This window comes from Neophocaena asiaeorientalis, unplaced genomic scaffold (assembly GCF_003031525.2).
Source record: "Neophocaena asiaeorientalis asiaeorientalis breed wild unplaced genomic scaffold, Neophocaena_asiaeorientalis_V1.1 scaffold108, whole genome shotgun sequence".
Classification (NCBI taxonomy): domain Eukaryota; kingdom Metazoa; phylum Chordata; class Mammalia; order Artiodactyla; family Phocoenidae; genus Neophocaena; species Neophocaena asiaeorientalis.
In genome coordinates this window covers 5,291,603-5,304,415 of record NW_020173770.1, presented here as the reverse complement: position 1 = coordinate 5,304,415, position 12,813 = coordinate 5,291,603, and the positions used below count along the sequence as shown (strand labels likewise).

Sequence of the window (12,813 nt, the reverse complement as noted above, 5' to 3'; positions counted from 1 at the left end):
CCCAGCGCTGCTCTCAGGATAAAGCCCCATGTGCTTGCCCCTCTCCACGGCTGACCCGGTCACCGCTGGGGAGGGTCAGGCCAAGTCGGCCTCAGCCCTGCTGGTCACACTCAACGTTCAGGCAAATTGCAGAGACCTGAGCCACTGACAGGAGAACGGGGACCCTCTCCCAGAGAAGGACACACATCATCAGACAGGTATCCAGGTAGCCAGTCACACCTGGGCACAGTACCCTGCCACCAGCACCTCGGCGCCGCCGTGGCTCGGATCAGCTCACCCTCATGAAATGAAGAGCTCAAACTCAACATGTGCAACATGTGCAAAAGGCCTCAGGGAACCCTAAACCTTCATTCCTTGACAAAGAAACATCATTACCAGGTTGGTGGGAAAGGAGATGGGTTCCACTTCCAACATCCCAGGAGGAAAACATTACAGAAGTGCCATGAACCAGGAAGTCTAGAGTTCTATGCATCTTCCATCTCAATGTTCATATCAGCCAGACTACAGGTGCCTCCTTGGAGAGATACACTCTGTGCTCCAAGCTCCTCCAGCCGTCGGCAGGTCACCAGGGCTCCCCTCCAAGCTAAGTGAAATGAATGACTATCTCACTTACGGATGCTGTTAATAATGATGATGATGGTGGTGGTCATTCTCTATTAAGCCCTTACAATGTACCAGGAACTTGCCAAGTCCTCCTCAATGACTGTTTCGTTGAACTCCCGCTACTCTGAGATTCAGTACTACTTACTATTCACCCCCATTTGACAGAGAGGGATTCAGAGGTGCTAAGTGCAGAGGGGTTTAGTTTGCCCAAGGTTGGCGCCATCCGAGGTGGCCCAGGACACACCCCGCAAGCATTTCCTGGCACTGCCTTCAGTACCTTTCCCTCCACCCACCACCAAGCCGACGGCCAAGTCTTCGCCTTGGCAACTGGAATCTTTACCTTCCCTGTGCGAAAACAAGACGGAGGTGGGCTTCCCTGGTGGTGCAGTGGTTAAGAATCCGCCTGACAATGCAGGGCACACAGGTTCGACCCCTGGTCCGGGAAGATCCCACATGCTGCGGAGCAACTAAGCCCGTGTACCACAACTACTGAGCCTGCGCTCTAGAGCCCGCAAGTCACAGCTACTGAGCCCGTGTGCTACAACTACTGAAGCCCACGTGCCTAGAGCCCGTGCTCCGCAACAAGAGAAGCCACCACTATGAGAAGCCCACACATCGCAACGAAGAGTAGCCCCCGCTCGCCGCAACTAGAGAAAGCCCGTGTGCAGCAACGAAGACCCAATGCAGCCAAAAATAAATAAATAAAATAAACAAACTTATTAAAAAAAAAAAAACAAGAAGGCGGTGCCAAAGCCATGGGGCTCTGGAGGGATGCCTGTTATGATGCAATCCCAGACTAAAGAGCTGGGCGGTTTCCCAGCCAAGTCTAAGGCCGCCATCACTCTGCTCTATTTAAACACGCAAGCAGAAGGCTTTCCAGCCTTCAACAGGCCTCTGCAGTGCTGCCACTGAAGCCTGTGGGAGATCAGAGTACAAATCAGTAAGAACCCTCTTTTCTAGAGGAAGCTGCAACCCTATGTCGTGGTTTAGAGTCATCTTCTGCTGTAATTAGGAAGTGGAAGTGAGTCTGAATTATGAAAGGCCAGGAGTCCTGTACTCTCAAAGTTAGGGTTTTTAACAAACATGGGACTGGGGTCATCAGATACGCATACACAAAGTACCAGTTTCCAAATCTCCAAAGGCAGGCAAAGCATGCAGCCACCGTGATGGGTCCACGAAGGAATCTGATACACCCTCCATCTGTCCTTCAGTCCCAAGGGACCTGGGACTACAGGTCCTTGTAATTGCAGCTCAGATTCAATCAAGGCGGCTGAATCACAACTCCCCCTCACCCAGGAAGCCACCACAAGCACAGCACCCCAGAGGACAGGAGAGTACAGCTGGGTCCCCAAGCTACACAGAATTCAAACTCCCCGCCCCACCTGTGTCCCACCTGCAAGTAGGGGAGGCAGGGACATGCTCCCCTGCCGCGGAAAGCTCGGGAACATGGACATATTATTTCAGAGCACGTACACCTCCTCCAAACAGGTAGTGCACCATGCTGGTTTGCCTTCCGTCAGCAGAAGACACTCCCAGCTGACGCAGAATCAACCCTTCCTTCCAGACAGATGCTGGGACGGTTCCTGCACAGGTCCAGCCATCCCACACCTCCCTGGTCCCTCTGCAGCCTGGGATTCATTCATTCGAAAGAGTCCTGTGGCATCTGTAACGTGTGAACCATGTACAGAAAATCAAGGAGACCATGAGGGCATCGGATGTGACCTCTGCCTCACAGAGCTTGTGAAAATCACTCTGGAAGATTCCATGTTAACAGAGTACTAATCCTGAATCCGAGTCCATTCACAAAACCTTTGTCTACTTCCACCTGATAGAGTCAGAAGCCTCAGCGTCATCAGAGAGTCTGAAGTCCTGGGTTTCTGTGTTATAATGACTGGGCAACCCTCCTGCACCAGCGAACATGAGTGAGGACCCAAATGTGCTAGGGGGGTGATGGGCACCCAGCAAAGACAAGCCCAGTAGGTTATCAATATTGACTAAGAGATGCAGATGAGGCCAAGGGCGTCCTGAGTCAGTATCTTGCAGGACTGCGCACCCACCCTCCCACAGTGCTTCTTCCACATTTCCATTCCTGGGTTGTGGACACCTGTCTTCAGTCTGCAGAAGGGGTGGGACGCAGGTGGCCGTGACCGGATGAACCGAGGGGCACCCAGTAAACCTGCATTGCCCCAAAGCTCCTCCTGAGTGGGGGGAAGGCCTGTTTTGAGGCTCTGGTATCCAGAACGAAAGCACCGCCCAGCGAACAGCACCCCCGCCCCGGACCTGACGAAATGGATCGCTGCCCTGCCGCTGCTTCGGCTGAGTTTTTCAAGGAGTTGCAGGTTACACCCTGCCCAGGCCAACAAAGGTTTCCTTTGAGTTAAACAATGTATAGCTGAACCAGAAGAAGGGAGGCGACCACAGACCAGGTATTGAGTTACAAGACACAGGAACCAGATATCTTTGCCACGAACTCATTTTCTGCAAATTTCCTATATTAAAAGACAGCACAATACTGTCCGATAAATCAAGGCTGCTCTAAGCGGATCCAACTGGAAGCTCACGAGGACAGCTGATCCACCAGCCTCGAGAAAAGACGGAATGGCGGGTCCCGGGTGGGAGCCACTGGAGTTGATCAGTAGACACATATGAAGAAATGGAAATTAAGTACCGGCATCAGACGTTCCGAACTGCTACTCATCCGTGGCTTGTGTTTTTCACCCCCACACATCTGCATTTTTTCCCTAACGTTCTATCTTCTTGCCGAATATAATTAATCTTAACAGCTTCTGTAACTTACCCCACAGGTTGTTGCTGTTTCCTTTACACAGTATACTGCTGAGAAATTGATTTGTTTGCTCCCTCTGTCTAAAGGAACCACGTTATGAAATATGTATAAATGTCACTGCTCGGGCTGCTGCCGAAGAGAAGGACAGAAAAAATGTCCCATTTCACTCCTTGCACAGGGGTCCACTCACGGCAGACCTTCTCGTCTGTTACCAGTCTGCCTGCTCACGCACAAACCAATGAATTACGAAGCACTTTCTTTTTAAACCTCCTATTTATCTTTAGCTGGTAGGAGTCTAAGAGAATTATCTCTTTTTTTTTTTAAAGGGAATTATCTTAATTGCTACGTAGAAAGAGTGAATTGCAAACGTGTTCAGTTAACCAGGAAGACTTTGTTTTTAACAGCACGGGTCCAGGTGGGAGTTGCCAAGGTTGCCAAAAATAAAGGAATCAATCACTCAATAAAGCAAATGTGTTGAGCTGCTTGTTAGGTGGACGCCAGGGAAGGGGGAAGCCGCAGGCAACGGTCCTGGGGACAACCTCCACCGGGGACCGCTGAATCCTCAGACATTTCCTAAAGCCTTACTTTGGAAAATGCACCAAATCAGGATCCAGAAATTAAATGATGAAGAACTCTGTAAGTACCCCGGTTCTTTCCGCATCACGTGTGGGCTATTTCTTGAGCGGTGGAGTATTTCCTTAGCATTTGCAGCTGAGGAATTTGAGGCTAAGTTGAAAGTAATGCCAGATTTACACTTGAACCTGGAGAGATGCTGTGTTCCTCCACAAAAATCTAAATGGAATGATCACCAAAATGACCTAAAAGTAAGATTATATTCTAAAAAGATGTTATTGGCCCAATGCATTCTAGAAATAGTAGTTACATTGGCAGTGGTAACATACAAGTGCTAAACAAAAATATTTATACAAAGAAATAAGCTCTTCCTCTCCCATTAATGACACCCAGAGCGCTGGACTGAGACCCAAACATTTTTAAATGAGAAAGCTCATTTCCCCACCCACTCACACAGTGACATGAACATCCTCAGTCCGAAGCTTATAGCAAACATGAACTATCATTTCCTTCAACACGCCTGGCCCTTACCCCACGCAGGCTCGCGCCTCCATCCACTCCTCCCATTCTCCCTCCCTCTCACACATACATGCTCCACGTCCCAGGGAAATGGTAAGGAGCAGACCAGTGACAATGGCCTCTAGTTGTCCCATAACCTGGGGCTGCTGTTCCTCTGTCGACTGGGAGGCCAGGGGCAGAAATGCTTCTGTGTGGGGTCTGTTCAGGTTCCCATCGTGGCTGGCCTTAGAGGTGCTTTCCCTGCACACAGCCACACCCCTGGGGACAAGGGGCAGCCCATGGTCAGCCCCCCTTCCCACGGACCAAGTGCTTGAGGCAGGGATGGACTCCACCATGCACACGAGAACGTGAACTTCCCAGAAAGCTGAGGACCCCAGAAGTCATCACGACGAAGTCATCACTACAGAGGGATCCTGCATACTGGCAAAGCAAGTCACAGGACTGCGGTGTTTCCGCAGGGACCAAGGGAACCCTGAGCCTGGGGTTACACCATCAGTGTCCAAGCCGCAGGTCTACTCACGGGCCCCGTGTGCTGGCATATGATCTCAGCATCAAGTGCTTCGCTAATAAAACAGGGATCTGGGGGCTTCCCTGGTGGCGCAGTGGTTGGGAGTCCGCCTGCCGATGCGGCGGACACGGGTTCGTGCCCCAGTCCGGGAGGATCCCACATGCCGCGGAGCGGGTGGGCCCGTGAGCCATGGCCGCTGAGCCTGTGCATCCGGAGCCTGTGCTCCGCAACGGGAGAGGCCACAGCAGTGACAGGCCCGCGTACCGCAAAAAAAAAAAATAAAAATAAAACAGGGATCTTAGCCAAGGTTATAGGATCTTGGGAAGATAGGGCCACATACCTAGTGTGTCCGCACGCAACGCTGTATGGCATGCTCAGTATTGACCCAAGCCCTGCTCCACCAGGAGAGAGGGCCGTGGCCCCGCTGCTCTCCTATGGCCGCAAGGAGCCATCCCTCCCAGGCACAGACCTCCAGCAGGAACACAGCTTGGTAGAGACCCTCCCTGGCCGGGAACCCCAGGAAGTACAGGCAGGCTAGCTTACTGCGGACACATGGATGACAGAGTTCCGGGCCTCCCTGGCCTCGCTGGTCGATTAGAACCAGTCCTGAGGGCTGGGAGGTGGGGACAGCACCAGCAGAGCAGAAAATGACCCACCAGAAGGTAGGGGCTAGGGGCCTGACCCCCATGTGACCGGGACAAGGACAGACTTTGAAAACAGAACAAAGGGACTAGGTGGATGATCTCTCTGGTCCTCCTACCCAGGAGCCTTGCTGGGATCTGGAAATTCCCTGGAGGAAAGGACAAGGGCTGAATCAACACCTCCCAGAGAAGGGCTCCTACGGGAACGTGGATCTGCAGCTCATGAATAAAACACAAGCAAGAACCAAGACCCCAGAGCTCCAGCTGAGACCCCACCCCTCCCCCCTCTCCGCAGACAGCCCGGGCCGAAGCTCCACCAACATCTTCCCTGTCGCCCCCGTCTCGGCCTCCTGGCTGTTTCTCATCTAGACAGTCCCCTGGAGACGAAAGGCCCAGCGTATGTTGCTCTGGTTTGTGTTTTCCGATGTTGGCAGTTGTGCCTCTAGTCTAAAAACCGGAGCAGGATCACACGTCCCTAGTGCAGGCTGCCTGGAAAGAGTGGACGGGTGACGGCCAGGGCAGGCCAAGAACTCAAGGGGACCCTGGAGGCCACAACACGAGGCCCAGCGTGACCACAGCCAGCTCCCTCCAGTGCTCAAGCAGCGAGAGTCAGACTCACTGCAAGGTGTAGGCATTTATTTCTGGAGTAAAGCAATACTTTCCCTTCTGTTTTGCGGGGAAGAAAGCTGTGTTGGCAGAAACAGGGCAGAGGCCCTAATCGGGCCCACTGGCCCACTAAAGCCACACTCAGATCAGAGCAGCCTGGACCCTACAACAGACCTTGCAAGGCCCTCCCCTCTGAGTCACCAGCACCAGGGGAACCCCAGATCACCTTTCCCTGGTGCTTTGTGGGGCAGGTCAAGCTTCCACATCATCATTGCAATCTGTCAACATAAAGCAGTGCACAAGCCTCTCTGGGTGCGGCAGCCGGATACGCTGTCACGTCTTTGACAAACCGCAGCCACTGCTACGCCACCATCATTTTACAGAATAAAAGCTAAGGGCTGTGATTTGCATTTCCACTTAGCTGTAGACATTTGACAAAAAGCACTTATTTTTCCCTGACGCTTTTGTTAAAATTACAAGGTAACTTGGTACCGCTACAAATATTAATGCTTAATAACAAAATGGCACAAGGAAAAACAACGGCCCATCTGAACCACTGGAGAACTAAGTCTGGTTCCAGAAGTCAGCGAACCACGTAGCACGTCGGGGTTTCACCGTAGCAAGCGATGACGTACAGAATGGACGGTAAAAGCAGAGCAAAATGCAACAGATCTCAATGTAGCGTGTTGTCGTTCATTAGTGATGACCAAATGAGCCTCTTTGCACGGGGGGAGGAGGCTGACATGTCTGATTTGAAATTATGAAAAGAAAAAAGCCACAAACCAGACTATCAGGTCTAGAATAACAGAAATAGAATGCTTTTAAGTGAGGGCACGCACACATATACTAAGAGGACAAAAACGACGTATAAATGGTTCTAGCACCACACAGGTTTGCCATTCCAAGACTGTGACTTTTCATGAATTTTGTGGCTTTTGTCTATTTCCTTCTCTTCTGCCTACATTAAAAAGGATTTGTCTAGGAGATCTCAACAGGTAAGCTACCAGGTTGAAATCAACATGTGGTCCCTTGCTCTGGCTGCAATTCAAGATACCCCTCTTGTGCTGCTAGGTATTGACTGCAGTTGGGGCTGAATGAGTAGCCATCCAACGAGTGGGGTACAATGTACTGGGCACAGTGACAAGCCACAGAGAAAAGAGCCAAGAACTAACACATGCTTCTGGGACACGCGAGAACCACACCCTGTTGAGTGTACAGGGGGGTGGTCAGGGACGAAGGTTAAACCACTGGCAGGGTGCCCAGTGCTGGGGAGCAGCCAGGCCATCGGGGTCACAGTCAATGTGGGTGAGGTCACAGACACCACGAGGCATCCTCCAGGCACGGTGGCCGTGCTCTAATGAGGGCCAACGCCAACGTTACACCGAGCTTCTCAAGCTCTTCCAGACTGCTATCAAAAACTGTTACCCCAAATTATGCCCAAAACACATAAGTGCTGAGAACCATTTTACAAGGCCAAATGTGTGCGCGTGCTAGGTGCTAGGGGAGAATTTGCTATCGGGAATGGCGTTGCAATTTCATCCTGATGTTGGATGCATTTATGCAATGTCAATGTTCCTCTCTCTGAGACAGAGATCGCTGATAAACAGGATCCCGCAGTGGTTCAATTATTAGGCTGAGTCAAATGAAAATGCTGTTATGTAACCATTTCTTGATATTTAAAAAGCCCATTTCATCCTTATACTGTGGATTTCCACATTCTTATCTTTAGAGAAGTAGTTTTCCAACCCCGTGGTGTCTACAAAACGTACGAAGCATCACTCTCAAGTCTTGGCACCCAGCCGAGACGCTCCCTCAGGTGAACCTCGGGTGACTTTCTGTGAAGGACTCAAGCATCGGGCACTGGCAGTGCTTGGACATGGAACTGGACAACCGTGGGGGTCTGACGGATTTCCATCACTGTGACGCACTGAAAACATCCTCAGTGCCATTACCCAGTCCTGGAATTAACACCCCACCAACCCCAGGTCCACAAAGAATGTGTACAACAACATCCCGGCCTGAGAAGCGCGGGCAGATTCCAGCACACAGGGTCTTTTAAAAAAGGTTTCTTTCAGAAGAATGAGTGAGAGCCAGAAAAGAAATAAATGTTGGCCTTAAAAGGCAAAGTTGAGTGCATACGGTTGAGAGTGGCCATCATGACTAATAGATACACCCGTGTCCCACCCCCAAAAGAAGGTTCACTGATATTTCTAGTTTCTCATCTCCCCAGTACAAAGATTCTTAGAATTGTTCAAAGATTACGGAGTCGTCTCTGATAAGTAACCCTCTGTGAACTTTATGCTCTGCCGTGGCCTTTGGCGGGGCAGCCTTCTCAGATCACTCTTGGGAAAGGTTTCCGGGTTTCCACAAGGCGGGGGCTCATGGGGACCACCCCAGTACAACTACTCACGTCACAAATAAGGCCTCCCAGAGGGACCTGCTGGGGAGTGGGCTCCGTGAGCCCAGGTCCGGAGCAGCAGCCCTGCTGTTGGCAACTGACCCTCCTCCATGGGAAAAGGCAGTGAGACCCTTCCCCGGGCCACACCCACTGGTTGGGTTGAGACTGAGGGTCAGTTCGGGCCCCCTGGCGGTCACCGGCTAAAGCCGTGCCTAAGGCTGCATTTTAAGGCCAACATTTCTTTCTGTTATTATTTATTCCAGACCGTGTGTGCTGGAATCTGCCCAGGATTCTCAGGCAGGGAATCTGTTGTACAAATTCCTTGTGGGCCTTTGACCTTTCTCCAAACCTGAGGGTCTGTCCTACTCAATACTGCAGGGAACAAGCCTGGGGGTTGACAGAAAGAACGGTGAGAAACGGCTCACACGCTTTTTTCTGGCTTTAAGATGACATTGTCAGCTCAAGGAGAAAACATTTTTTTCAACGGGATAAAAATCAATCATTTCTGAGAAGTTGCCACTTTGAGAGTCTAAGATCTAGGTTTTGTGGAAAATGGCTAAAGGCATGTTGAAATTAACTCAGGACCCCCAAAAGTCCTTGCTACGGAGGGAAGACTGAACTCCATTCATTGGTATTTTCTCAACCATACTCCAAATAAGCAGACAGTTGAAGGCTCTCCTCAGCCCACATCCCACACCCCTAATCCATTCCACCAGAAGAAAACCATTCTACGTTCAAGACATCCTAGAGGTCGGCAAGTCTAAAAACCTTAGCTCATTTAAAGATGTGCCATCCTCAGCAAGCTGCTGTCTCCCTAAAGACGTCCATCTACCATTTTGCCCAAGCCACTCGAGGTGGCGTGGACTGTTTCCCCAATTCACTTTTATTCTTTGTAATTAATATGTCGAGAAGTCCTAACACGGCTCCATCCTGACTCGAGTTTCCTGGTGTAATCTCCATTGACTTATCTCTACAGCAGCAGCGGCAGCAGCAACGATCACTTTTACACTGAACTATACTGCTTCAGAGTTAATTACATGTATCTTGCTTTTGATAAATGAAAATACCAGATGCAATTAATTGAAAGACAATCAATATAATCCCGCTATTAGACGTCCCGGTGAAACATCCCGCGGCTGCCAGCGATCCAGAGTCATCAACAAATTGAAAACACATTCCAGAGGGGGTTTTGAAAAACCTGAACTTTTACCTGGAGATATTTTACAATAACTCACCAATATAAATGTGTCCACAAACTCTATAGTTCACACGATGGGCTCTCCGTCTTTTTAAGAGAATCCAGCTTCATTGGTTCAAAACCATTTAAGGCGATGAAACCCTGAAAGCAAAATGAATCGGATCAGTGAAGCTGAAGCAGTGATTTTTTCCTTGTTTACATCTAGCCATCCTTTAATTGCATTTTTCCAATGCCTTCGATTCTAAGCTACCAGAGGTTATTAAATGGTTTCATTAAAAATACTATTTGTCTTGCTTTAGTCACACACCAGATCAAATTAAACAGTAGAGCACCAGAACAAATGAACTCTTTCCATCTATTTTGACACGAAGCCAAGTGTGCAAAACCAGAAGGTGATATTGTGTCATCGCCGTGAAAATGTCATTTAACTTCTTTGCATCTCCAAGTAGCAAGCAAAGGGACAAAACAATCACATTATCTTCCAGCAAGAAGTCTTACCAACTGTTTGAGAAATATGGAATTCAGAAGCCCACGGTTTATAAGTGCTATTAGCATAAATGCTGACAACTCTTAATCCGCTGTAACTGATGAACGGTTGCAGTTGTCATTAAGAGAAGGTGCTTTAACTTACTACTGAAATTGATTACTCAGTTAGGAATTCAATCCTAATGTTCGATAAAATTGCACTTTCTTGGCAAAGGCAATATGAAATGAGGTGATGCATTAAACAGCACTCACACTTATTTTAGTATACATGGAATGAAGAGGAAATACATGGGACCATCCACATTATCTGAACCACTTCCTTTGCACACAAAGCAGTAAGAGGGGGCAGGCGAGGAAGTTACTCCTCCCCGGGGCTGACAGAAAAGGCAAACACCTGGGCAGTAGGCGTGTCCAGGTATCTTTTCTGTGCCTTTCCCATGAAGGACAGATGCAATTTCAATATTGGAGCTGCTATGGCACCAGGGGCGTCCGTGTTTTAAGGTAGTCCTTTCTCAAGTCCCGTGAGAATGAACTGTTGCAGCCATCCCTGACCATCTCCAAGCTCACCTTACAATCAGTCAGGATACAAACAGTTGATTAATATTTTTTTAAATGTATGAAATTACTGTAACCAGTTTCCCAGCTGCACTCTACTTTTCAAACCATTCAGAAGAAAACCATACTCCTGTGTTCTAATGTAAGGAAGGGTCCAAGTCCTGACACCAGCCAGCTCCTACTTCACAATTACAAGAGTTCACAGCAGGAAGAGAGTGGTCCCCATGGTCAGGGTTACCATAATACCCAAGGTCAAGAAGTAATTCACTCCCACTGTGCCTCCACACCACCTTACACCCCAAACTTTCCAATTCAAGGGAGATGGGTGCAGAGAACAGAGACATCCCAGCCTCTGAAATGCTAGGAAGGAGGGACGGGCGTGGGCTCTCAGTAGTTCCAAGCCTCTAATGACACAGTAGTTTCATGTTGACTAAGCATCTATTATTGCCAAGGAACCAGCCTTTGGAGGCAGCGAGAGCTTGCCTAGCAAACTCTCGTCCACCCTTCAAAACCCATACCCTAGACATCTGTGACACCTTCACTCCTGACTGCCAGGCTGTGACATACTCTACCCATCGCCAAGTCTCTGAATGTTTAAATGCCTTGATCACGCATTATTCATCTCCAAAGTCTTCCACGTCTGGGATACAGCAGGAAATCAAATATTTAACTAACTGCATATATAACTGCATATATACATATACCTGTCTGTAACATTCTTTTCAACTAAGGTCTGAAGACAACGGCAACATGTTAACACCTACCTAATCTTACTGGTGGGCACAGGTTCTTTCCTTGAGATACTTCATAGTCAAAGTAATTAAACAAGGAACAGACAACTCGGCCGGTGACATTTCACGGAATTTTAAGCCAAAAATTCAGAAGAGCCTGCAGACTGCCCGAGCGAACGGTGACGGCTTATTTAGTGGATTAAGAACGTTAAAAAGCTTGGAAGACTGTCAGAATCTTTAAAGCAAGTGCCCATCGTTACGTGAAGGTGGAAAGAAGTACTTAAAAAGAATGCAGCTACAGAAAGGCTAAAAAGGCTAAAAATTCAAAAACACTTGTTTCCGTAGATACTTGATGACAGTGCAACAGGGAGTAGTGCCCCGCAGATGTGCCAGGGGAAATGTTCTTGGCAGGACTCCTCCAAGAACTTCTAGGAGTATACAAGACACAGAAACGACTTAGCTAATTAAAATCACCACCGCTCCTACACGAGCAGCCCCAGGAAGCTAAGCGGGCTGTTCCACCAAGTAACTCGGCCTCGGCCAGTAAATGCCAGGCAGCTCCAAGTTCACTTGCTGCTTCTGGCCAAGGAAAAGGGCATCTATTTTTGGCCCGTATGATCAACCTCGGTGAATCTACTAAACGTCACTTGGCAAATGTGTTCCACCCATAGTTGATGACGATGAGGGGGTCGCGCACGCGCGCGCACGCGCACACACACACACACACAGGGAGGGAACAGCAGTACCCAGAGCCTGGTGGAGTCCAAGCCAGCGCTGGGGCTTTCATATAGGAAACTTATAAATTCACGACACATCGCCTAGAAGGGTCCCCACCACCTGGATTTTTAGTTTCTTCTTACACTGAGTCGGGCATATGAAAATTACCTTGTAGGTCTATAGTTAATAAGTCTACTTTGCTGAAACTGAATGAGATGCGCTCTAAAAAGGTCTGGAAGGGGGGGTCCTGAGAGACTCTGCCCCGGCTCATTCCAGGAGGACCGGCCTGGCCCCCACTTGAATTTCGCCCTCTTTCAGAACGGCTCCTGCACTCTGCTCTGTGCCCTGCATCATCCAAACTCCAGAGAGAGAAGAGGGGCACACAGGCTCAGCGTGGGCGCCCCGGCATTCCCCCTCAGCACCAAGTGCCCACCTACTTGCACTTACTCTGCATGAACTTATTCCTAACGCCTCTAACGCTTTGATGTGTCAG

General features: G+C 49.3%; 1 protein-coding gene across 1 annotated transcript in view; it reads right to left on the bottom strand.

Moving 5' to 3' along the window:
- The window catches only part of CTBP2 (C-terminal binding protein 2), a 114,969-nt gene extending 104,997 nt beyond the window's left edge, over window positions 1-9,972 (bottom strand). The window contains exon 1 of the mRNA XM_024751534.1: window positions 9,869-9,972. The gene's annotated coding sequence lies outside the window, so the exon portion shown is untranslated. The remainder of the gene's footprint in view (window positions 1-9,868) is intronic.
- Window positions 9,973-12,813: the final 2,841 nt, after the last annotated feature.